Genomic DNA, 6,257 nt, shown 5'->3' with positions numbered 1-6,257 from the left:
CTCAGCAGGTGACGGAGTTAGGGAAATCGCTTGCTCTGTCACCGCTCTTTGATTTTTTCCGAGATAGTGATTCTTGCGCCTGCTCTGTATTAAGACAGTTTTATTAATGGAGAAAGAAAATGAACACAAAAACCCCTGCACTGTTGTTTGTCTGTAATACAGAAAATGGAAAGCTACAGGGAGATCCCGTGACGGCTGGAGTTCTCTCAGTGGGGCTGACGGTGTGCGTTGGGGTTCAGAAGCACCGATCTCCCAAACACAGATTCTCCTAGAGGTATGATTTATGTCTTCAGGACAGACTGAAAACTGTTCACCGGTGCTGTCGAAAATACATCCTCTCTGTTGAAGGAAGTCGTGGGGAAAGGGAAAAAGAAGGTCGAATGAAGGGCCCGGGCTGTGTCCGCCTCGTGCACCTTGCAGTGTTCACGCCCTGGCACAGGGAGGCGGGACGCGGGGAACCCTCCCGGGGGTGTCCCCACATCTCTGCAGGCACCGTCCAGGAAAGTCTCCCAAGTTCGCTGGAGGACGGGCAGGTCACAGCCACAGCCCTGTCGTTTTCCAGCTGAACTTGGGTTTGTGGGTGATCGCGTTCACCCTGGGGCACGAAGACGTTGAATACCACTATCCAATCGCGGGAGGTCGTCGGGCACGGTGGGCCCGCCCTGAAGGCTCGCGGAGTCTGCAGCTTGCGTCGGCCTCGTGCTCTGCAGGGAGAGCTCCGCCTGCCTTCTCTGTTGGAGGACGGCGGGACGGGGCTCTTCATCTCCCCCCAGTATCACAGGCAGATCCAAAGAGCAGGTCTTAAAAGGATGGAGCTTCCCCACATGAGCTTGTGGGAGCACAACCTTGGTCTGGTTTCAGGGGCACCTGTGAAGCCTGTATGGCGCAGTCCCTATGTCCCGCTGTTTCTCTGGGACCGGGGGAGAGGTGGGGGGTCCCTGCTGGCGCGTCCCCCATCTGACGGGGGTGGGATTGAGATGCCTCCTGGTGGCGGGTGGGGACGCGTTACCCGCTGTGTGAGATGTCACGGAGTTTCGAAACGCCACCAGGCTCCGGTGGCTTCCAGATGCTCGGTAACGCGGCACGGACGCTCGGAGCGCTCCCGAAGTGGTACAGGACAGCGCCGTCCCCTGGAAATGAGAGCACGTGGAAGAGGAGCAGAGTGCTGTCCTAACCCGGAGGTGACTCACTGCTGTCGAAACGGGCCACAGACTTCATGGGCGCTTCCAAGTCGAACGAAGTCCGTGCAGGAGACGCTTGAGGACATTTGTCTTAACAACTCAGTCTTACAGAAACGGGGCCTTGTGCGGGAAACGGGATGTAAAAAGAGCCTGGTTCAGGTCGAACGCGTGAAATAAAGGAGAAGCACCAAATAGGGAGCAAAGGGGGGAAGAGGCCCACGAGGCGAGGCTGCGCAACTCTGGAAAATCCGCGCTGACGGATCTCCGCATCCGCCGCCAGCGCAGGGCTCCCTGGAAGCGAGACCAGCGCGGTGCTGGGGGGTCGTCGCTCTCGTCCTACTGACTGGACCCAGCCCCTCAAACCAGCGCCGCGCGGGGCGCAGCTGAGTCACGGGCTCTGATGGGGGTGGGGGCGGCGGCAGGACCCCCCCTCCCCTTGTTTCTCCTCGAGCTGATTTTCCAGAGTTTGGGATCCAGCAGAATGGGTCTAAGAAGGAGCCAAGAAGGTGGCAGACCGTCCGGTGTTTTCAAGAAACACAGGGTCCGGCCCTTGACCTGGAGGACTCCCGCGGTCAGGGCTGAGCTGGGCAGACAGGTCTAGGACCGGTCCCCGGCTCCGCCTCCACCCCCGCCCCCTGGCGGAGTCCCAGCCTCCCTCCGCACTTCCTCTTAAACATAGCTCAGTGTCTTCATCGATAGTAGCATCGACGGAGCCCAAGCCTGGAGACCTGCCTGGACATGTCCAAAGGGCTTTCTCCCTGACCGATGACTCCTTGCGACTGGAGACCCGGGTTTGGAGTCATCACCGAGAGGGGACGCTGGACGCCTGAGCGCGCGAGCCCCCGGAGGAGGGATGGGACCGTGGCTGCTCCTGGGATCTGAGGTCAAGGAGGTGAGGGCGGACCTCGTGGACCACATGCCCCTGCCCAGTGAGGTGACGCCTTCTGGGGAGTGGTGAGCTCAGTTTTGGAGCCGTGGGTGTGCAGGTGCATGAGGCGCCCGCGTGTCCTGCAGGGCCGCAGAGCAGAGGGCCTGTGGCAGGGGCTGTGGGGCGGGGACGGTCCCCCCTCCGTCCCCCTCCGTCCCCCTCCTTTTCATTTCTGTCTTCTCTGAGCCCCTCTCCCCTTCCGAGAGCGCCAGGAGCCGGGGGGACTTCATGTTCCTTCTTCCTGTGTTTGGAGTGGGGAGGAACACGTAGGGATGTCAGCATCTATGTAGGGGGAGAGAGGGGTGCGGAGAGCGCTGGACCCTGAGCTGGCGTCCTCGCTGCCTCGGATGGGCCGGGCCGGGCTGGGCTCAGGTCCCCCGAGTGGGAAGAAGAGTCACGGTGGGATGGTTTGGAGGCCCCTCCCCTGTGGCAGGGCACAAACCCGCACAGAGGGCCCCAGTTCGTGGAGGACGTCTCCGTGTCCCCACCGTCAGCAAAGCCTCAGGCAGAAAGGCAAGGGGCGGAGAAGGGTGTGGGAGACGCTGGTGCCCCCGCCACGTGCGCGTGAGAACGTGAGAGCCCCGACGCTCCTCGTAGTAGATCCATCTCTCGGGGTCTGTCCTGGCAGAGGAGGACCTGGCTGCGGCACCGGCGTGCATGGGGTCCCCCCAAAGTCATGTCCACCCAGAGTCTGCGATTGTGGCCTTCCTGGAAATAGGATCGTGGCAGGGGGAACCGAGGGTGGATCCTGAATCCAGTACTGCTGTGTCCTCCCGAGCAGAGGGCCGCTGGACTCGGGCACTGGGGAGACAGAGGCCGGAGGGACACGTCCACCAGCCACGGAAGGCCAGGACTGCCCGCAGCACGAGGGGCAGGCGGGGCTCTCTCCTGGAGCAGGAGGGGGGTTTCTGGTGTTTCAGACCCCCGGACTCCCGGACTCTGTGGGACTTGGCCGCGCAGTCCCAGAAAGTGAGTATGCTGGCCCTACCCGGGCAGCTTCCCGCACTGGAGACGGATTCTCCGACAGTTCCGCAGCTGAGGAAGCTGCGTTCCCTTCCAGGGGCTCCCGGGGGACTCTCTTCTGGCTTTCTCCATCTGGCTCCACGCGGTGCCCGCGTCCGCCCGTCTGCCCAGTGGGCAACACAGCGTCCCCCTGGCTCCCTTTTGGCCGCCTCCTCCCACTCAGAAGGTTCTCATGGTTCCACCCTCCGACGTGGCCACTCAGGACCACGTCCCCTCTCGGTGCCTGTACGCCCACATGCACAGCGTGCAGGTGTCCGCACGTGGACACAGGTGGCGGCCGCTCCTCTGTGGCCGGCCACCACATTCCAGAAGGCCGAAGCCACATGTGCGAGCGAGGCCGTGACCCGTCGTCACAGGAGACGTTCCTGATGCCCCCGAGTGCCTCGCACGCACGCTCGGCGGGATGCGCCATCGCTCCCTCTGCGCCCGGTGGTGCTAATAGCCAACAAAATTAAAGGTTTCGTGGCAGATCCAGACATGAATTTTTATGCTTCTATTACCGCATACATTTGCTCGGTGCAAATGTGAACAAGAACAAACTAGCATTTGCTGCAGGAACGGAATTAGGAAGCGAGCAGGTTTGCCCATAAACTCCACGCTGGCAGGCGCCCCGGTGCCGAGAACGCAAGCACGGTCACGTCCGCTGCCTGCCTTCCCGTGTCCGGGGCCGGACTCGCGTTTCGCTCCATCCTGAACACGAAGGCAGCCGTGTTCCCGGAGTCAAGAAAGCTACAGCAGCCGTTCGTACCAGCTGAGAGTTACACATTTTCCCTGCTCCTTACGGCACGTTGAACAGCGCCTCATTGCACGCGCCGCTGCAGCCAGGATCCCGTCTCCGCCGGACGGACCGCTCACCCGCTCGGCTGCTCTCACTGCCCCCCCAGCAACCCAAGACCCATCAGGGAACTCGGCAAGAGGAGTCCCGGGGCTGCACCGAGTGACATCCGTGAAGCGGAAATGCGCAGATGGTCCCAGCTCTCCTGCTCTCACTGCCTTTCTGGGGGGAGGGTTGGCCTTCGCGGGGAACCCAGGCTTGCGGAGAGAGGACAGGAAGTGCATCAGGAGAGGGAGTTTTCTTACGAAGAGACGGACCCGTTGTATTTCTCGGACAGAGCCCTCAGTGTTGCTAAGGCCCCTTTCTCCTGAACACACACACGGCGGAGCTCCTTGGACCTGGCCAATCTCCCGTGCTCAGGCTGCCTGAACCTTCCAGCCCTTACATGGGCTTCCTTGAGTTACGGAGTCGCCAGGTCCCCACAAGCTGGCTGGCGTCTTCGACGTCACTCTCACTGCTCGCAGATGTAGTTGCCGGGGTGGCTGGGAGCCCAGGTGAAGCAGTCCCGCCCTGGGAGCCACTCTCGTCTCCGGTCACACCGGGGCCAGCCTTCTTGGGCCAGCGGGCTTGCCTCATTGCCTTGTGCGCAGTTACTTGATGCCCTATGGTGCTGGTGGTGTTGGCCTGTTAGAATGTCTCCCCCGGGGTGCCTGACATTTTAATCGAACAGGTGCACGTGGAACAGCCGGCTGTGGCTGGCACACGGCAGTCAGGGTTAGAAATGGTGGCATGTGGCCCTCAAGGTGGCCTCTTAAAGCTAGCGAGGCTGCTTGGGTGCCAACAGTGCACCATGAGTCTTTTTCTCCATTCTCTATCAATCATGGGCTAAAATTCAGAACAGCATCGTCACTGACTAAATAATCCCCACCCGCTAACCCCCAAACGTCCCTGTCCTTATGCTCAGAGCCTGTGATTATGTTCCCCTATGTGGCCAACGGGCTTTTGCAGATATGATGAAGTTTGGGATTTTGAGATGGAGAGATTATCCTGCATCGTCTGGGGAGACATGGAATCACAAGGGTCCTCGTAGGGGAAGGGGGAGGTGGGAGATTCAGCATCACAAGTGAGGACAGAAGTAGAGGGCGGAGTCTGGCGTTCCAGGCCGGCTTGGAAGATGGCGGAGGACGAGCCCCTTGCTCTGTGGGACTCAGCCTCGCTGTGCTCACCCTCATCCCGGCCCTGCTGTTCACGTCCACCCGCTTTCTTAGTCCACGGGATAAAACACGCACGGCAGGCCCCGGGAGCCCCGCAACATCTTTTTGGACTGCTTTGACTAATTGCAAATGGGTGATTTATGTAAGAAATCTCCGTTCACTAGAATCTACAGCTCCGCTGCTCCGTGAGTCCCGTGTCAATGCCGGAGCTGGAAGGGACAGACGCCCTCAGGCACGATCACCGGAGCCTCCGAGCGGATTCACGCTTGCCGTGTTTAACTTTAAACTCGATCCAAGCTGGGTAGACCCAGAGGACTTCCTGCTCACTGCTCCTCGGGGCTTAGATATGTCAAAGACATAAACCAGACCACAGAGTTCAGCAGTTTGTAACATCCTGGACCCCGTACCAAGTGCAGATCGTCATCCACGATGAGTCGCGGTGCCTTGGGACAGGGAAGTCAGAGGCGACTTGGCCCAGTACTGCGGATCAGATGTCACATTCATCTGTGGCTCCTGTCATTCCGCCATTCAACAAACACCGCAGAGCTGCCTGGCTCTCTTACATGGGGGGAGGGGTGGAGAGTGGTGCAGCCATGAACAGAGCAAGGCCCCAGCTCCTCTGGAGGGAGACGGGCGGTAAACACATAAGCGAACCATAACACGGCTCGAAGTGTAAGGACTGCGGCGCACATGGTGGAGTATGGTGGTGTGGCCTGATGCCCTGTGGTGAGGCAGTTAATGCAGAGCAAGACTCTGGAAGTGGACGAAGGCCCTAGCCCGCAGGTCCCTGCCCCTTCCTGCCAAGCAACTAAGCCCACCAGCCTCGGGCTGTTCTCGTCTGTCCTGCCCTCTAGTGGCTGAAAGTGGAACTACGGGCTACTTTCAAAAACTGGTAGGGAGTTTTTTTTCCCCGAATGCCTCTACTAGAAAAAAAATGTTGTTTAAGGCTACACACTGGGAGCTAGTAGATAAATCGGTCCTGGAGAGGCGAAGCACAGCACTGTGGTTGTAGCCGACCATGCTGTATTACAAACTTCGAAGCTGCTACGAGACCGGATCTGCCTCTCGTCCCACGGCCCCCCTGTGTCTCGGTGTTCTCTGCAGTCTCTGACAAGGACACTTGCACTGGGGTTAAG

This window comes from Mustela nivalis, assembly GCF_964662115.1.
Source record: "Mustela nivalis genome assembly, chromosome: 14".
In the NCBI taxonomy this organism is placed as follows: Eukaryota; Metazoa; Chordata; class Mammalia; order Carnivora; family Mustelidae; genus Mustela; species Mustela nivalis.
This window is presented reverse-complemented; position numbering follows the sequence as displayed.